This window comes from Aegilops tauschii, chromosome 4 (assembly GCF_002575655.3).
Source record: "Aegilops tauschii subsp. strangulata cultivar AL8/78 chromosome 4, Aet v6.0, whole genome shotgun sequence".
In the NCBI taxonomy this organism is placed as follows: Eukaryota; Viridiplantae; Streptophyta; class Magnoliopsida; order Poales; family Poaceae; genus Aegilops; species Aegilops tauschii.
Genome location: NC_053038.3, coordinates 76,356,609 through 76,376,798, shown reverse-complemented (window position 1 = coordinate 76,376,798; position 20,190 = coordinate 76,356,609). Strand labels below are relative to the sequence as shown.

The 20,190-nt window shown below is 47.9% G+C and overlaps 1 long non-coding RNA gene across 2 annotated transcripts; it reads left to right on the top strand.

Moving 5' to 3' along the window:
- The first annotated feature begins 16,227 nt into the window (after positions 1 to 16,227).
- Positions 16,228 to 19,648, top strand: LOC141021205 (uncharacterized). 2 transcript variants are annotated; one of them, XR_012181400.1, is made up of 5 exons: positions 16,228 to 16,534; positions 16,628 to 17,711; positions 17,893 to 17,959; positions 18,129 to 18,209; positions 19,188 to 19,648. It is a non-coding gene; the product is annotated as an uncharacterized lncRNA (long non-coding RNA). The 2 variants fall into 2 exon arrangements; XR_012181401.1 differs by having other exon boundaries at positions 18,364 to 19,648.
- Positions 19,649 to 20,190: the final 542 nt, after the last annotated feature.

Below are 20,190 nucleotides of genomic sequence, written 5' to 3'. Positions count from 1 at the left end.
AAAGTGGAGTAGATCCAAATTCAGAAGCTGCACGAAAGGGTTCAAGCGCTAGAGGAACGAGACGGCAATCGACATGCCGAAACTACCCCCGAAGCTACACCGCCATCTCAGCGGAGAAGCAGCATGGCTTCCACCGAGCTGCTTCAGCTGGAGCATGTCTTGACGGCTCTTGCTAGATACCCAGTGGATGCTATCACGGAGTCTCAACATTGCCACCCTATGGCGGAATGGCAGAACTTCAAAGTCAAGGCGGCTGTTGGCTCTGTTTTACCTCCTGAACCCGGTGCAACCTACCACTGCCGGCCGATTCCAGAAGGATATGCTAGGGTGATGGTGGATGAAATAACGGAGGGATTTGAGGAGCTCCAGCTTGACCACCCTACCGGTGAAGGGGAGACTCGGCTGGGTTCTGCTCTGAAGACTCCATGCCTATGGCGGAAGGAGCTCATCAACCTTCCGAACTGGATGGCTCCGGCGAGTAAGGGCACTCCGCCTCCTCCTCCGCCTCCTCCTCCAGCGAGTGATCAGGGCACTCAGCCTCCTTCTCCGGCGCGTGGCGGCACTCCGCCTCCTCCTCCGCCTCCTCCTCTGGCGAGTGATCAGCGCACTCAGCCTCCTTCTCCGGCGCGTGGCGGCACTCCGCCTCCTTCTCCGACTGCGCCGGCGCGCCAGAGCAGCCAGCCTCCTCCTTCTCCGCCTCGTCAGCAAGGGCGGAAGAGACCCGCCGCCGCTCCGGCTGCTCCGGCGCGTCGTAGTCCTTCTCCTCCGCCTCGTAAGCAAGGAAAGAAGACAGCCGCAGCCGCTCCGTCTGCTCTGCCGGCGTCTAGCAGTACAGCTGCCAGAGGCGGGAGGCAATACAGATTCGGTCCTTCTCTGAAGACTCCAGAGAAGTTACCATACGAGAGGACCGAGGAGGAAACCAGGAAGATCGTGCGAGCCGAAGTGACAAACTTCTTTGAAGGGGTGAAAGCAAAGAAACATCCACCTCCGGAGGAGAAGGTAGATCCGGTGAAAGCAAAGCGCACTCTGGCTGCCCTGACAAAACCACCAAAGTCTCCGCCGAGAGGCAACTATGAGCGCATTCTTGCAAAGACATATGCCGAAGCGGAGCGGTCGGGAAGTACTGTCAGTGATCAAAGGTTAAAAGAACGACGAGCTGGGAAAAAAATTGCCCAGCTCGGCGAACAAGCGAACCAATCGTGCCCCCGCTCAAGGTGTCAAAAGACATCGTCGCTAATGATCCGAGGATGGTGGCCGGTTATAGCAATCTTGGAGATTACCTGCCCGACGATGTACATTATGAAATCATGGAGGTCGACGAACACAAATACCATTACGGGAAGCCTCTCGTCAAAGATGAAAGATCTCTAACAATGATGATGCGAAGATTACATGATTGGTACATGAAAACCTGCAGAGAGTCTGATGGGATGAATACTTTGACGCTGAGAGTTAAACCGGAGCATGACCTCGTTGGAATTGATCTACTGAATGTTCCATTTGAGGATTTCTTCCAGTTTTACAATCAAAAGGCCATCGATAAAACAACGATCACTTGCTACTGTCTGTAAGTAGTACTACTTCTGTCATTAAGTCTCTCTATATAGGTCAGCTCTTTCATTGCATGTATTTATAATTATCCTCACTATATTATGCAGATTGAAGATCGCCGAATTGAAGAAAAGACAAATCGATGATATTGGGTTCATTAACACAAATCTCATAGATGCATATACGGTTGAAAAACATGCCAAAGAAGCCGAGGCCAACTTGCTACGATCGTTGGTATAAATCAAAACAAAGATATAATACTCTTTCCTTACAACTTCAAGTGAGTGTTACTGTCTTGTGCATATTCGGTTTCCCTTATTAGTCCAGGTTATGGTAATGTAATTGATGACTTATGCATGCATGCGCAGCTTCCACTATATTCTCCTAGAGATTAAGCTTGAGCAGGGAGTAGTAACCGTCTTAGACTCGAGACGAAAAGATCCCCAGGACTATGCGAACATGACTCAAATGCTCGAGAAGTAAGTTAAATCAATCATTATCCACCATATCAGCAACTTTGTTCATTTCCTGATATCAAGTAATTGTTTTCTTTGTCTGGCAGGGTTTGGAGAAAATTCACCACAAAAGCTCTGGGACTGCCGAAGAAGCTGCAATTTAAACACCCGAAAGTAAGTACTATAGTAGCATGTTCCGCGCATCTCCTAGTGATTCAAGCGCTAGTTTCATCAATACCATTTAGCATGCTTGCTTATCAGTTTGATTGACCTCTATTTCTTGTAAAGTGGTTGTGGCAGGAAGCCGGGAATAATTACTGTGGATACTACGTTTGCGAGTCCATCCGCTACACGACCTGTGAGCGGGGCTACTCTGACGAACAATATGAAGTGCGTAAGCAATAATATTCACAATTTTATTTTATTACCATCATTTCTGTTGAGTTTCATTTATTCATATATATATGTATTGACCCCCTTCTTCAAATTAGATGTTTCGGAAGCGGGATGAACTCCTAGCACCAGATCGTATGCGAGCAATTCAAGAGGAATTGGCGGCATTCTTCCTTGACCACGTGATCGCTGAAAACGGAGAATACTATGTGGACCCTGTGTTCTTATAATTTAATTAGGAGATTGTATTGTAAGAGATAATTATTGTATATATGTAGCCGGTAGTGTCGGACAGATATACGAGAACTTGTTGTTCGACCAATCTCCGGAGAAGGAGAGGTGGTCGATATCACTTCTCTCTGTATGCATATGTTCATGACGATCTTCTGTTTCCTTCATTTGATTACTAGCTAGCGTGTCTAGTCCTCTCCATACGTATATAGTACGTAGCGTCGACCAAGCACGGAGATAAGAGAGGACACTTCACTCTATTAATTAGCTAGCTACACTACTAGAAAAAGGGCTATAGATGGGATTGACACTAATGACGCACCAGACAAGCGATGCGCCATTAGTATATACTAATGGCGCACCACCTTCTGATACGCCATTAGGGTTGAAACTACTAATAGCGCACCAGGCGCAGGGTGCGCCATTAGTATCAAAAAAAAATTTTAACTAGTGCGCCTGTCGAAACATACTAATGGCGCATCCAGACACAGTGCGCCATTACTAGTTGTAACTAGTAATGGCGCACCTGGCCCAGGGTGCGCCATTAGTATCAAAAATTTTTTTTTACTAGTGCGCCTGTCCAAACATACTAATGGCGCATCCAGACACAGTGCGCCATTAGTATCAAAAAAAATTTAACTAGTGCGCCTGTCCAAACATACTAATGGCGCATCCAGACACAGTGCGCCATTACTAGTTGTAACTAGTAATGGCGCACCTGACCCAGGGTGCGCCATTAGTATCAAAAGTTTTTTTTAACTAGTGTGCCTGTCCAAACATACTAATGGCGCACCACCAGAAGGTGCGCCATTAGTAACCTGGATTACTAATGGCGCATTTAGAGTTGGTGCGCCATTAGTAAGTGGGCAGCAACAAGATATTTTGGACAGCCTCTCCTACCCACACTCACTTTCTCCCCACTTCATTCTCTCCACCTCCTCCTTGTCTCGGGTGCCTCCTCTTTTTCACCTCATTTTCACCATAGATTCATTCAATTTAAGTGGTTAAATTACCTTGTTTTGATAGGTAAGTAAGGGGGGAAGCTATATTTATGTTGTTCTCCCTACAACAATGTGCACATGCACTTTTTATGGCCTAGCTAGATCTATGTATGTTCGTGGTGTTGCATATGTTTGTGGTGTTGCATATGTGTTTGTGTTTGGAGGTGTACCAGTATTTGAAATGCGATAGTTGCCAATATTTCGCCGGAATGTTGATTCATTTCCGTTTCGGCGAGAATTTTGGCATTAAGCATTCTTTTTGGTCCTATTTTTAGGGAAAGTCATGCCAAATTTTTTCTTGGTTCTAAAATATCGTTTTGCTCTACCCCGCAGGCGACCATGGTCCGCATGATGACCGAAGGCATCGTGAATAGGTTTTTGAGGTCCGCGAAGGCCGAGATGCTTCAAAAGAACGAGACGGAGATAAGATGTCCGTGTCGAAGATGCAAGCTGAAGAGCCTTATTGCGGACCCGGAATCCTGGCAGGTGCGGGACCACCTGCTCTTGCGTGGTTTCATGGATGGCTATCGGTGGCAAGGTGATGAAGATGACTACGAAGTCGTCCATGGGGGCCGGGCAAGAAATGAGGAAGGGCAGCAAGACAACCACCGCGGCTCGGGCAGGCGAGAAGACGAAGAATCCCCAGGAGATGATCACGACGGTGATGCTGTACACAGTCATCATGTAGAAGATGCAGGACATGATGATGAGGAAGATGCCGGAGCAGACGACGGGCATGATCATGAAGATGATGATGCCGGCGGAGCAGACGACGCTGGACCATCGATGGGTTGGGTGCAGGACCCTCATATTCAAGAGCTGCTTCTCAAGCAGACGGATAACACAAGAGCTGCCGCCCGAGAGAAAGCCAAGATGGATCAACTTGAGTTAGACGCGGTTACTCCATTGTATGAAGGATGCAGGCCCGAGGATACCCGCCTGAAAGTAACGCTCATGGCTCTGGAGATGAAGGTAAAACACAAAATGACCGACGCATGCTTCGACGAGAACATGTCATTCTGGCACGAACGTCTTCCCAAGGGGAACAAGTGCCCGACCAGTTTGGAGGAGGCGAAGAAAATCATGTGTCCTCTGGATTTACCGCACGTGAAATACCATGTGTGCATGAACAATTGCATCATTTATCGGGACGAGCACGCGGAGTCTACCATATGTCCGGTGTGCGGCGTCACTCGATACAAGAAGAGGAAGAAAGCTCCTCGAAAAGTGGTGTGGTACTTTCCGATCACTCCTCGTCTGCAGCGGTATTTCGCGGACCCTAAGGTAGCAAAGCTGCTGCGTTGGCACGCGGATAGGGAGGAGAAGAAGCGAGAAGATGACGCAAATGATCCGGAGATAGATAAAAAAGACAAGATGCTGAGTCACCCTAAGGATGCGAGCCAGTGGCAAGCGTTGAACTTCGAAGACCTAGAATTTGGGAACGATCCAAGGAACATCGTGCTGGGCGCGAGCACCGATGGAGTCAATCCGTTTGGCAGCCAGAGAAGCACACATAGCACCTGGCCTGTGTTTGTGTGGATGTACAACCTTCCCCCCTGGTTGTGCATGAAGAGGAAGTACATTCACATGAGTATGCTAATTGAAGGACCGAAACAACCAGGGAACGACATCAATCTGTATCTGGGGCTGCTGAAAGAGGAGCTTGACACGCTGTGGAAAACGCCAGCCAATACGTGGGACGCCGCAGAGAAAGAATATTTCCCTATGAGAGTCGCGCTGCTCACGACGGTGCACGACTATCTCGGTTACGGATATCTCGCGGGGCAGGTGGTCCACGGATTTTCTAGATGCGTCAGGTGCATGGATGACACAACGTATCGCCAGCTAGATAGAGATCCCGGGTCTTCAAAAACCGTGTTCATGGGACATCGAAGGTGGCTTCGCGACGATGACCCGTGGAGAAAACGCAAGGATCTATTCGATGGTGAAACCGAACCCCGAGGACGCCCGCGTACGAGGAGCGGCGAGGAAATAGACGAGCTGTTGAAAAATTGGAAAGACTGCCCACTGCCGGGAAAGAAGCAAAAGGTGCCAGAGCCGGGAAAGAAGCGAAAGGCGCCAGAGCCGCTGCTGAAGGTATGGAAAACGAGGTCTTTTTTCTGGGACTTGCCGTACTGGAAGATCCACCGTGTGCCTCACAGCCTTGATGTCATGCATATCACGAAGAACGTGTGCGAGAGTCTGCTTGGTACCCTGCTCAACATGCCAGAGAGGACCAAAGATGGGCCGAAAGCAAGGGTAGACTTGAAATCAATGGGCATCAGGCAGGAGCTTCACGCTATATATGATGATGATGATGATGATGAGGCGAAGCAGGACACGGAAAGTCGTCGCAAAGGAAAAAAGGCCAAGAAGACCGGAAATGACTACCCTCCCGCGTGCTTCACTCTAAGTCAGGAGGAGATCGAGCAGTTTTTCACCTGCCTCGTAGGAGTAAAGCTTCCTTACGGTTACGCGGGGAAGATAAGCAGATACCTAGACCTAGCGAAGCTGAAGTTCAGCGGGATGAAGTCTCACGACTGTCACGTGCTGATGACGCAGATACTTCCAGTTGCAATCCGTGGGATCATGGACGCGCACGTCCGTGAAACGCTATTTGGCCTATGCAACTTTTTCGACGTCATCTCTCGGAAGTCTGTTGGCGTGAGGCAACTCAGAAGGCTACAGGAAGAGATCGTGGTGATACTATGCGAGCTTGAGATGTACTTCCCGCCCTCATTCTTCGATGTTATGGTGCATCTGCTGGTCCATATCGTGGACGATATCATCCAACTCGGGCCGACGTTCCTGCACAGCATGATGCCGTTCGAAAGGATGAATGGTGTCATCAAAGGATACGTTCGCAACATGTCACGTCCAGAGGGAAGCATAGCCAGGGGCTTTCTGACCGAAGAGTGCATCTCCTACTGCACGAATTATCTAGGCATCGAGAACCCCGTTGGTCTGCCCATCAACAGGCACCTCGGCAGGCTCGCTGGATGGGGTCACCGTGAGGGTCGCCGCGAAATGCATGTCGACTTCGAGGGTCGACTCGCCGACTTTGAAAGAGCAAACCTAGTCGCGCTACAACACATAGACGTGGTCGATCCTTGGGTGGTAGAGCACAAAACCTTTATTAAGAAGACGTACAATGACCGAGGCCAACAGAGGACGGACGGAGATATACTCAAAGAGCACAACTCATGTTTCACGCGTTGGTTCAAGCAGAAGCTTCTGTCGTACCCTTTACATGAGGATTCTTCCGCGGAAGAACAACTCATATTCGCCTTGTCACAGGGCGCCGAGCACAACCTGATGACCTATGAGGCGTACGATATCAACGGCTACACATTCTACACCGAGGCCAAGGACATGAAGAGCGATGGTTATCAGAACTCCGGGGTAACGATGGAATCCTACACCGGTAACGACAAGGACAGATACTACGGAAGGATCGAGGAGATCTAGGAGCTGAGCTACGCTGGAGAGAAGGTCCCGATGTTCCGTGTCAGATGGGCCAAGAGCGTCCTAAAAGAAGACCGGTATTTCACCACCATGGTTATACCCGAAGCCAAATCCAAGACCGCAGGCGCAAACGTCACCGCGAAAAATGAGCCATGGGTACTGGCTTCCCAAGTGGACCAATGCTTCTTCATTACCGACCCGTCAAAGCCCAGTCGTGTTGTCGTGAGGAGAGGCAAAAGGAAGATCATCGGAATGGATGGAGTAGCCATTGAGCAAGACTTCGACAAGTACGGCGACCCGAGAATCGAACATGACGACGATGATGAAGTAGCAGCATACACCACAAGAAGAAGCAGGACCACCCTACCTAAAGGACGTCCGTTCCACAGAAGAACTCCATTTGCGAAAAAGAAGGGCAAGAAGATTGTGAACAGATAGCTAGCTAAGATCGATTGTATTTAAATCGTAGCCTTCATTTCTCGATTGTATTTCATGGGCACTTTTTGAACTATCATGAATATTTTTAAATTTCATGGGCACTCGATCTCGATCCCCCTCCATCTCGATCGCTAGCTATCCCACCTCGCCAGATCCGGTCCCCCTCGCCGCCGAGCACCCCCCGGTCCACCGGCCCCCCGCACCCCGCGCACCCTCCCCCGCTCCACCGGCATTACTGTTTGATGATATTTTTTAAAAAATTATTACTGTCTTATAAAAAAATATTACTGTTATGATTTAAACAAGTTTGAACATATTTAAACACAAATAAATATCAAACAGCATTTTAAATGCATAAAAAAATTGTGGAGCCTGGGAATCGAACCCAGGACCTCCTCGTCTGAGAACTGGCTGCTGACCAGTCGAGCTAGTAGAGGGAACTTGGTGTGGATCAGGTAAGGTGGAAGATAACCTGTTGGCTCGAGCAGAAATCAAAAAAAAAATACTAATGGCGCACCAGGGTGAGGTGCGCCATTAGTATGGATGTACCTGTTGGATAACCTATCCCCTCTCTCTCCCTCGCCCTCGCCCTCGATCCCCTTCCCCTCTCCTCTCCCAACGCCGCTGCCCCGCCGCCTCGACGCCGCCCCGACGCCCGACGCCCCGCCGCCTCGACGCCGCCCCGACGCCCCGTCGTCCTCGTCTCCGCCCCGACGCCCCGACGCCGCGACGCCGCCCTCTCCTCTCCCGACGCCGCCGCCCCGCCGCCCCGTCGTCCTCGTCTCCTCGGCGCCGCTCTCCTCGTCTCCTCGGAGCACCACCACCACCCGGACCTCGTCGCCTCCCGGACCTCGTCGCACCACCACCAACATCCACAGGGTCGACGTCTTCGTCCCCGACGACGCCCCCGTCTTCTACGCCCGCAGGTACCCCATCCAAATCACCCCCGCCTCCATTTCCCACCTCTGATGCTGTGAGATGGTTATGTGACTATGTTCATTTAATCCTATGTGTCAAACCTCTGATGATGCACATACTACTCTGGTAAAGAACCTACTGCCTAGCGCCTATACCACCACGCTCGTCTAGGTATACTTTTCCTCTGTTTTTCTGCTTGATACTTAGTAATTGTAATGGAGGTCATTTAGCTAGGGGGTTGTCCGAGTCCTTATTAGTTGATTTCATCATTTTTGTGTATATCAAGCGTGTGCCTTTCCTTCTTAGTCATTATTGATTTGTTGGCAAACCTGTTATGCCTTTTTTATATGTATTTCCCCTGCATCTGTCTCTGCAAAAAAAAAACCAAACAAACATAGGTGGTACTGTTCACAGCAGGAAAAGATGTAGTATCACTTAATATATACTCCCTCCGTTCCAAATTACTCGTCGTTAGGCAAGTAGTATTTAGTTGCTTACGTTAGGCAAGTTTCATTATTTTTGGTCCTTGTTGAATAGTTATATCTTAAAGTAGTACTTGAACCACATTTGGTCACCCAAGTTCATCTTTGCTTCTAAAAGGAATTAGTTAATGGAGAGTTAATATGCGTTATCTCTTGTGCATTTAGTCATCTTCCCAGGAGAACATCATGTATCTTTGCTTCTGCACCCAGGCTGTTATGCATACTGCAGCTAAGATGAACATGCAATCTCTCTTTTCTTTTAATTTTCAGAACATTTACAGTCTTGCTCACTACTCTGATTCTTCTTTATCAGTGGATGCAAAGTCAAAAACAAGAGCTTTTAGGACTTCATGTTTTGAAACCAGTTAAATCATATAGTTTCTGTTATTTTTTCTCATGCTCCTGTTCTCTGAACATATTAGCTGGAAGCATCACATAGTTTGTTAGCTTTTTACAGACAAGTGTGCTTTGATTTTTGTTTAAGATTGCAGCTATCTTCATGTTGTTTGTTCCATAAATATTCTTATATACCATCAAAATAACTTCTGTTAATTATGTTCAGTACTGATGAATTTTTCATTGACTATTTTGAACACTGTCATTCTCAAGTTAAGTTTGTACTCTGTAACCTCATAACCTCATAAAGAGCAATATATTTGTTTGGTTGTCTTCTGTTAACAATATTTACCCCTGTTCTTTCATGTGCAATTTGTAATCATCTATCTAACCATGTTTTCCATTAGAAGTTAGAACGTGTCTGTTTGTCTATTCTAAAACTAAGGTGTAGCATCCAAGAGCTTGTCTTCATTTAGTATGCTTCAGTTTATCTATTGTGGATTACTCTCTCCATTCCAAATTAATTGAAGTTCTAGCTTTGTCCTTATTCAAATTTGACCAAGTCCATAAGAAAAATATATCAAGACCTACAACGCCAAATTAGTTTCATTACACTGAAAACTAAGTTTCTGAATTATTTTGTTATAGAAGTGTATTTAGTTAGTTACTTACTCCTGGTAGCTAATAAGTGGTTACTCTTTGGACTTTGGTGGTGTATGTATAAAAAAACAGTAGCAAATAAAAAAAAGCAGCAGCAAATTTAAAAAACAGTAGCAAAAAATTAGGTATAAAAACAGTAGCAAATATAGCTAGGGCAATTTTGTTTAGGTATAAAAATAGTAGCTACAATTTGTAAAAAGCATGAGCAACTGAAAAATCATCCTGAAATATAGCTAGGACAAACTTCAGTCTTTTTTTTGTTTGTAACAGAAACTACAGTAGTAAATATTTCCTCAAGTAAATATTTTCAGTCATTACAAATATGATACTGCTTGGAGATGATACTGCTTGGAGATGCATATATTGTTTCACCTCTTCACATGCTAATGTATTTTCCATGTTGTGATGGAGGCCTTTTTTGCCTTGTCCACCCGAGAGGCCCTTGAGTTTGCCGGAATGTCGATTAACTTCCGTTCCGGCAAATTCGGGTACTCCATATGTCCTATTTTCAGCAAAGGTCATGCTGAAATTTTCCGTGAATTTTAGCATGACTTTGCTAAAAATAGGACATATGGGGTACTTGTGACTAATGCATGGGCCGGGGTATCTTAGTAGGTAATTAAGTAGGATCAAGTGCCCCGGCATACTTGTGACTAATGCATGGCTTTTAGGGTGCCTCGGTGTCGATAAAAACCGAAATGATGAAAGCTTAGGCTTTTAGCGTGCCTCGGCGTCGAAAAACCCTCAATGATAAAAGCTTAGCTTTTAGGATGCCTCGGTGTCGACAAACCCTAAATGATGAGACCATGATCTTGTTCCTTGACAATAACCAACTTTTTGACCAAACTTTGTTCCTATTTAGAGAGAAACATGGCCAACAACGATGAGGCCGGGGGTTCGGGCGTCGACAAGCCATTCTGGAAGCTGTCCCAGGAGATGGAGGAACAACCTCACTTGTATGAGGACGCCGCCTTCCCCACCGATCCTGAGACCACTGATGGTACCGTCGAGGATGACCCCACTGATGCCACCACTGATGGTGCCGCCGAGGATGCCACCACTGATGATGGCGGCGCACGCACAGATGGCAGCCAACCGAAGAGGCAACGGAAGGACCGGCGCCCGACCGTGCTCCGCACCCTCAAGGAGGAAGTTACTGAAGTGGACTCCGACGGGAATCCAACGGCGCCCGAACGAATAGTCAAGGGGTACTCGCTTCAGCTCGGGTGCATTCTCCGGAGCACCGTCTCGATCAACACCGAGAACCTGAGGCATCCTGACCGAGGGAATTTGCGCAACCTCCTCTTCACGAAGCTGCACGAACGATACAAGTTCCCCGCTGAATTTGAAAACACAAGCCTCAAAGGGAATAAAGTGAATAATGCTGCCCTCACGAAGATGAGCAAGGCCCTGTCTACTTGGAAAAGCAATGTGAAGAGAATGATCGAGAAAGGTGAGAGTTATGAGAAGATCAAGGAGAAAAATCCTTTGATCACCGAAGATGACTACAACGACTTCAAGATCAATTGCTCGAGCACCGCACACTCCGAATCAAGTAAGTGGGGGAAAGAAATGCGGGAGCTGAACTTAGGGGAACACACACTCGGTCCTGGCGGTTACAGAGTGGCGGAGCCTATATGGGACAAGGAGGAGGCGGACCGTGCCGAGCAAGGCCTACCGCCCCTCTTCGATAAATACGGTGACAAGCAGACCAGGAACTTTGTCAGGGCCCGGTACAAGAAGGACCCGAAAACAAAGGAGCTTACCACGGATCCGAAGACCAGGGCGCTTGAGCTTGTTCTGGTAAGGAATACACCCCCTCGTAATTAGCTCCATATGGTTGCATTCTAATTAATGAAGCCAAATTTCTAAATGGTTCACATTCCTTCCGCAGGCGACTGAAAGCAGTAGTGCGGGGTCGACTAAGAGCAACCCTTGGGACACCACTCTAAATAGGGCGTTGAATGTAATGAAGAACAAGGATAAGCTCAGTAAGCCGACGTCAGCTGGTCGTGTGGCCGGCAAAGGCTTGTCGACAAAATGGTCGTCATACTATGACACTGCTGGGCGAAAGGAGAAAAAGACCAGCTCGGAAATCCAGGCGCGCGAGGTTCAAGAACTCAGGGCACAGGTGGCGCGGATTCCGGAGATTGTCCAAGAGCAAGTGCAACAACAACTCGGAGCGACGATCACCGCCATTGTGCCTACCTTGATCCAGGGGATTAGTGCGTGGATTGCGGGCGGCCAACAGGGGCCGCCCCCAATTCATAGCTTCACGGCCAGCAACTCGCAGAACGCGATGGCGGGGCCATTGGTGTCTCCGGCGAAGCCGGCATTGGTGTCTCCGACGCCGGCACGGGAGCTTAATGCACCCGGGTGTACGCCGGCTGGCACCTCTGCAGCAAGCGGCCCCTCCGTCAACTGCACGCCCGCCGTTGGCGGTGCCTCGACGCCCTCATCACGGTAACTAATTAAGCCTCTCTCGGCCGAGGACTTCATCTCCTTGCCTTTGACTGGGCATCCCTAACGCCCTACATGTTTTCGCAGGGCGCCGCCGACGTTCCGTGCACTCTCCTGCACTTCGTGAACAACGAGTTGGTCGATGTCGCCAAGGGCAAAATCGTTCAACCGGGCAACCCCTTGTTCCACGGTACCGAGATGCCACCCAACTTGTTTAGGGTTCAACTGGTTCGGGTGCTGCCAGGCTGCGACGAGGTGTTACCTCTGATTCGACCCATCGGGGCCGACGATGATGACGTGATGAACCTCAGCGCCTGCCTGAGCTGGCCCCTGCTTTGGCCGAAGAGCCAGATTCGTTTGGGGGCGGGGGACACCACCCCAAAGACAACACCGCCAGTCGTGCCGGCGCCAAGTCGGCCCCATGGCAAGACCGCCGCAACGGTGCCAGACATCCCTATGCCACTGGATCCAAACATGCATATGGCACAGGATCAGAACGACGACGACGACGATACATTTGCCAACGTCGATCAGTACTTTGCCGATCATGGGGACGGTGGCGACTTCATGGGGCCTCCTTCTCAAGAACCCAACCCAACAAAAGACGTGTGCGATCTAGCTGGTACCGTGGAGAAGCCAAGTTGCAACAGGCGTCGTCTGCAGTTCAGCTCTCAGGAGACGCCTCCAGCTACCGACTTCACCGAGCCTCAGATAGGCGAGGTGCCAAATATGATCAGCCCCAACACACTCAAGAAGGCGGTCTGTGAGCAGAACTCGGTCCCATTACAGGAGATCAAGAAGAAGGCACGCAAAAGAAAGACTAACAAGGGTGTGGGCCAGCCGGCACCGAGTACGATCCGTGCTCAGGACGGGCCACCTTCAACTGCGGATATCTCGAGGAGGGTGCATGTGGCGGGTAGGCCGATGCTACCGAGAAATATGCTCGATGCTGCAACCGGTGCTATGCGGAGTCTGCATGACAGTGTTCTTTCTTTGGAGAAGCGGCGTCTCCGAGAGAAGGATGTGGCATACCCGGTTTTCGCGGCCAAGGTGCCAGAGGGCAAGGGCTTTGTGGATAACTCCATCGGGGGTACGATCGTCCTGCGGTTTGATGACATCCACGCTATGTTGAACCTTCATCCGCTGCACTACACCTTCGTTCGGCTATTTTCGCTGAGTATGGAGATGCGGATCATTCGCGACAAGACCCCGGACATCGTGATAGTCGACCCCTTCTACATGCGTGCCAACATCTTGGGCAGCGCTGGGGACCGGCAAGTCGCGAGTTCTTACCTCGAAGGCGTCATTCTGGCAAACCAAGATAAGGACATCTTCCTCATGCCTTACTTTCCCGAGTAAGTCCTCCCCTCAACCGCCCCGTAACATATGAATTCTTAGATTTCGATCGTTTTTCTTTTAACATTCCGTGTTTTCTGCAGTGACACACATTGCACGCTCATCCTCCTAAGCCCCAAATATTCCATGGCCACGTATTTCGACCCGGACCGTCAGTCGAACGTAAACTACACAAATGTCAAGAAGGTTCTTGATGATGTTCTCCCCGGCTACGTCAAATCTGGAGGCACCTTCACCAGGCCTATTCGTAAGTATGGCAAGCACGTGTTCTCCCACAATACGACGTTCTGCTGCGTCAAGCAGCCGCCTGGCGGTCAGAAGGGTGCCTACTACGCCATCCATCACATGCGGGCGATCGTACGGGACCATCATCAACTACTGCTACCGAGTAGACTCAAAGATTGGGCCGCGAGCGTGTCGGCAATCCAGGACGCGGACATCAGACAAGAATTCTTTCGCATCCAATCGGAGTTTGCGGAAATCATCCATCAAGATGTCCTTCGTACCTCGGGGCAGTTCTGCCTCAGAAATCAACCGTCCAACAGTGACATCGACACAATCCTACAAATGCAGGCTGAATACGCCCGTGGTTTCATGACTCCCACGATAGACGGCGGCTTCATCCATGCTCCGGTCCCTTGAGTCGAGTCGAAAGCAGTGATGTTGTGTCTAGTTCTGAAACATCGATTGGCTCATGTTGTAATTAAACTTTAATGAACTTGTAGTATGTCTCTTTGGTTTCGAGAGTCCTTCAACTTAGATGTAATCGATGCTATTAATGTCTTGCTTTTCTCTTCCGATCGTTCTGTTGCATACTTATATATTGCTTATGTATTGTCTGTGAATTGGTACTAACGTTTCGTTTGGCTACTGCATAGCGATGCCGTGGTATGTCGTGTACAAGGGTAAGGTTCCCGGAGTCTACGACGACTGGGAGGAGTGTCGGAGACAGGTTCACCGATTCAGCGGTAACAGTTACAAAGGGTACGCCACTAGGGCCGAGGCCGAATCTAGATACGCCCGCTATCTAGCGGGAGAGGGGAGGGAGCGTTGGAGGAACCGGATGAAGACGAGTTTCATCGTGATGATGCTCATCGTGATGACCGCAGCTCTCTTCTATGTGATGGTAGTTTAGATGATCGATATCGACTTGTAATGTGAAGACAAACTCGCGGTCTCGAGACTTGTAATATAATGTTCTATCTTTGTTCGGTCTTTTCAATTCGGAGACTAATATGATGAATTGTATTCGGAGACTAAAATGATGAATTGTATTCAGAGACTAATCTTCTATTGTATTCGATGAATCTGTTGTTGATGTGTGCTGTCTATATTTTGTCCAATTATACATTTTGTAACCTGTGCAAAAAACAGAAAATAAAAAATAAAAAAACCTAATATTCATACTAATGGCGCATCACATCATAGTGCGCCATTAGTATGCCAAAGGATACTAATGGCGCATCACTAAACAGTGCGCCATTAGTATGCCGAAGTTACTAATGGCGCATCCTGTTGTAGTGCGACATTAGTATGCCAAAGCACCTGGGTATACATGGCCCCTGGGAGGCATACTAATGGCGCACTGTTGTATATACTAATGGCGCATTCGGGGTGCGCCATTAGTGGTGCGCCATTAGTAAAATATACTAATGGCGTGCTACTAATGGCGCACCACTAATGCGCCATTAATGGCCAGATTAGGTGCGCCATTAGTAGGCCTTTTTCTAGTAGTGCTAACACAATATATGAAACACCTAAATTAACCCCCCAACCCCCCCTTTAAAAAAAACAAAACCCCAGCCCCTGAAATGCTGACGCGTGGATGCCCACCAACCGGGACAAAAGACCCTGCCTATTGGTCCCGGTTGGTGGCACCAACCGGGACCAAAGGCCCCCCTGCCTGGGCTGGCAGCAGCGGCCACGTGGAGGACCTTTTGTCCCGGTTCGTGTAAGAACCGGAACTAAAGGGTTAGGGCTTTAGTAACGACCCTTTAGTCCCGGTTCGAAAACCGGGACAAAAGGCCCTTACAAACCGGGGTAAAAGCCCCATTTCCTACTAGTGCCATGTGGCTTCTCTGTACACCCATGCAGGGCATGCTTCAAGCTAATACTATGAGAACTATTCTCCGCGCATAGCTACTGTCCATCTTTTTTATTCCATGATATTGTGTCCATCGTTTGGATTTGGGTGGTGTTGCGTATATACGGCTGAAATTGGTATCTGATATGTGATTTTGACCTCCCTTAAAAAAAGCGATGAGCATGTGATATGCGAAACAATTTTCTACTCGAGTCTTGCTACTTTGCTAGTTAACTAGAAGCTATCACCTATCAAAAATTCACTAGCGTGGACGAGCTCGCGCGATCTCGGTATCGCGAGGCGTCCGTTTGTTTGGTGATATGAGATGTCGCCGGTATTTCAGGAAGCAGTTGTCAGCATATTTAATGAGCATACGGGACGGGAAAAGACGGCGTTTGGGATCGCGGCGACGGACGTCCAAGCGACATTCGGTAGGCCCACCACATCCACTTAACCCAGCCCATCGTCGGTGTGGTCCTCATTCGATCCCCAATTCGCTCCAACAAACCCTGCCGCACGCTGCATCTCAATCGACCCCCAAATCGAACCAAGACACCCTAGCTGATAAAGATGGCAGATGCAGTTGCTGATCCGGTCGCCCTGCTAATCGTGCCTTGCCCGGATTGCGGCAGGAACGTCGTGACCTATGTAGCTCGTCACTGCCAGAACGGCGTCGAGCGTTTCTACAAGTGCCGCAGTCACATCGTAAGTACAGCTTTTTGGATGTTTTTCGTTGTTTTTTTCTTGTTGATTGGTTCAATCTCTCATTCCGTAGCTTTCCCCTACAACCAATGGCAGCCAGCACGTGGTGGATGCGACTTCTATAGGTGTCCGCAAGCTTACACCGAGTCGCTTGCTGCTGCAGCAACTCCGTTGGCGCAAATCATGCTTGGACAGGAGCAAGCTGCCCAAGCGTTAGGAGTTGAAGTTCCGGGCCAGCAGAACGGACCGCCGGAGGGCACGCAGTCCACATCTTCTGCCAGCGCCGTCGCAGGATACATGGTTGCCGCATCTGTTTGTACGTGAGCAAGAACTGGAAGACACATGGCTAACAGAGCCCCCGCTCGAACCAGGTGCAGGCATCTCTGCTCGCACACGCCTTGATGTTTTTGGCTTATCGTCCTCATTCTTCTGGCTCATATGGTCCACACGGCCACAATGCCCCGGACGTCCGCCGGCGGCGACCGGCCATGGCTTCGCCGGAGTCCACCTCTGGCGATGGAAGCTAAGACCGGCTTCCGCTTCCAATCGCTCTCTCTGCCGAGCAGGAGGACGCCCGCATCTGACCTGTCCGTCCCTGGAGTAAGCTCCGAACCCTCCTCCGTCCCTGGTGGCTGGAGGTAGATGCTAGTTTTTGAGGTCGGCGAAGGTTGGATTGTTGTACACTCTACAGACAGAATGGATCCATTCAGTTCTGTTTCTGAATGTGTTTTTTCCTAACTTCCTATGCTTTTTGAGGAGATAATAACAGACCAAAGGTAATGTAAGTTGCAGAGGTCTATGCTTATTAGCAGGGATGCGATTTTGCAGAGGAAATTCGACTCCCCATCTTTGTCTTGGATGGCAATTGCAGTCGAGTAGAACTCGCTCTGTCTTATCTGAAACAAACACACACACACCTCTTATCAGGGAAATAACCATATAAATTATGTCAGGGCTCTGAGTGAAATCAGGTTATATTAATTTAGGTGCAACGGCGGCTCTGCAAGTTTGCATTCGGTAAATATGCTCTCTGAAATTTACACATATGCATGGTGAATCATGTAAGAATAGGAAACCAAGTCTGCACTGGGTTTGGCAGCTTCTGGTGTTGGTCGATGCAATCAACAATGGACACTGCTGGAAGGAAACCAAGAACAGGAAGTTTGTCTCTGCCTGCTCGGTATAACATCATGTGTTTTAGATGTCTTCTAGCTTGTACTCCCTCCATCCCAAAATTCTTGTCTTAGATTTGTCTAAATACGGATGTATCTAGACAAATCTAAGACAAGAATTTTGGGACGGCGGGAGTAGTTTTCTTGTAGCTTCTGTGTGGTACAAAACTGAATTTTGGAAATCTACAGAATGAGCAAGCTAAGGGCTGCAAATGTCCACAAGGCTTCAAGGGTGACGGCGTACACGGCTGCAAAGGTATCGCTAGTACAAACATTGATCTGCAACCTTGTGGGCAATATTGTTCCATGTTTGCATGTGCTTATGTACTCCCTCAATACAAACATTGTTTCTTGGAGTATATTTTAGCATCATTTGTGTTTCATAATTGGTTCAAGACTGATATCTGTGGATGGGGCAATGATAGAAATTCACCATATGTGTAAACTAGCACCGACAAACCTGGAACAATGGCGGAAGTACTGAACTGTTCGAGCTTCTTAATTCAGTAAGATTTGCACTGTACTTGAACTCTGAAATTTGGTTTTGACTGAAGATAGTAAGATTTTGACTATGATAGTGACAAAATATCATGTTCATTCTTCAATCAAAATTCAGTTATCTGATAGTGACTTTGATATTATGTTTGTTTCACTATTTAGGCATCACCAATTTTCATGAAAAGGATGATGAAAGAGTAGATGATCATCAGGAAGAAAACTTGGCATTTTTCAGTACTGACACAATTCAGGCATGTTTGCATGACATTTAGGCATGTTTGCATGCTTTCAGTACTGTCACAGTTCACATGAAAACTGACAGAATGTAAATTCACATGGCACTCTGAATGTAAATTCATTCATGGACCATTTAATCATTTCATCCCAAGTTCACTTAATAATCTTTTTTTTGCATGGAAGTTCACTTAATAATCTGACTTTCAAGTTAACCAAGTGAGAATTTGACCCCATCTGTCTTTTTGGTAAATTCACATGGAAGAGTAATTCTTTTTGGTGCCATATTTGAACCTTCAGATGGAACAGCTGAAGCTCGAATTATTGTTTATCACAAGGGTTGTTCAAAACTGCAGTTATCATGCAATTTGACTGATTTTTGTTACTCCCATAAAGCAAACGTGAAATACTGCAAGGGCCAAGGAAAACAGTGTCATTGCTTGGGAATGATGTCAAGCTAGAGAGTGGTGTTTTTCTTCCACTTTCTATATGCTATCCTTGAATAAAAGTTTCCAAAAATTATATCGATTGTTTCCAAATACTCCTCACTGATTGTTTCCAAAACTATATTGATTATTTCCAAAAACTCTTCACTTGTTGATTGTTTCCAAGAATCTTTCATTGTATCCAAAAACTATATTGATTATTTCCAAAAACTCTTCACTGATTGATTGTTTCCAAGAATCTTTCATTGTATCCAAAAACTATATTGATATTTTCCAAAAACTCCTTACTGATTGATTGTTATCTAGGATTACCTACAAGAGGCAGTCTGAGGAAGGAACAATGATTGGAGTCACAGTAACAGCAGAGGCGATGGTGGGGAAGGATCGATTCCGCCACTCAGGTGGCGATTCCACCAGCACTGCTACTAGCTCGATCCACGGAGTGGCGATTCTGCCACTCAGGTGGCCGGCGGCTGCGGCGGGCAGTGGAACTGGAAGATTAATCGCGTAGGTAGGTGGCGGCGCAGATGGGCGCCAAAATCGCGCTAGTGGGCGGCGGCTACCCCCGGAGATGCGCGGGCGACGGACGGGGACCTATTTCAAACAGTTTTGGAAGTAAGAGTTCTTTTTTTGCTAAAATGCCAGTACACTAGGTGCGCAACAATCTTTTTTCGACGGATGGGGTATTAATATTATCTTGTGAAAATTTGATCTGAATTCCCTGTGCTTTGTGTAACACAGACTAAGATCTTCTTTTGCCTTCCGCACATGCCACTTGCACGTGAGTGGTGTCTGGCATCACTTTCTCTATTGCTATCTCCATTGATCTGCATATACATGACAGGATACAATACATTCTATCTAAATAACATACCGAAAATAGTCTTATGAACAAAAGAGCCTGCTGGTGAAGCAAAAAAAATTTAGGCATCATTAGCGATCATCAGAGAATGGGTGACACTCAGGGTGGACGCTAAAGAAAGTTTTCACTACTAGACACATCATTATTTCTCTTACGTGTGAGCACGTTTTGCGGTTGCTTTCCGGCTTTCCGCTCATCACGCTGAAACAGCCGTGTACAAACGGAACACATGCAAGGTGGACCGCCCACCACCGTTAGCTTAGACGCCGTTGTCTGCATATGCCACGTTTGTATTGGGCGTATCAATCCTGTTTCTATACGGTTGCATTTAATACAAGCTGAAACATGTCGCTGTCCCATTGGTACGCCTACCAGGAGCAGGCGAGCTCGTCCATACCATCGCTGCTCTCTATCACCTATGCATTATATTCCATGACAAACAAGATT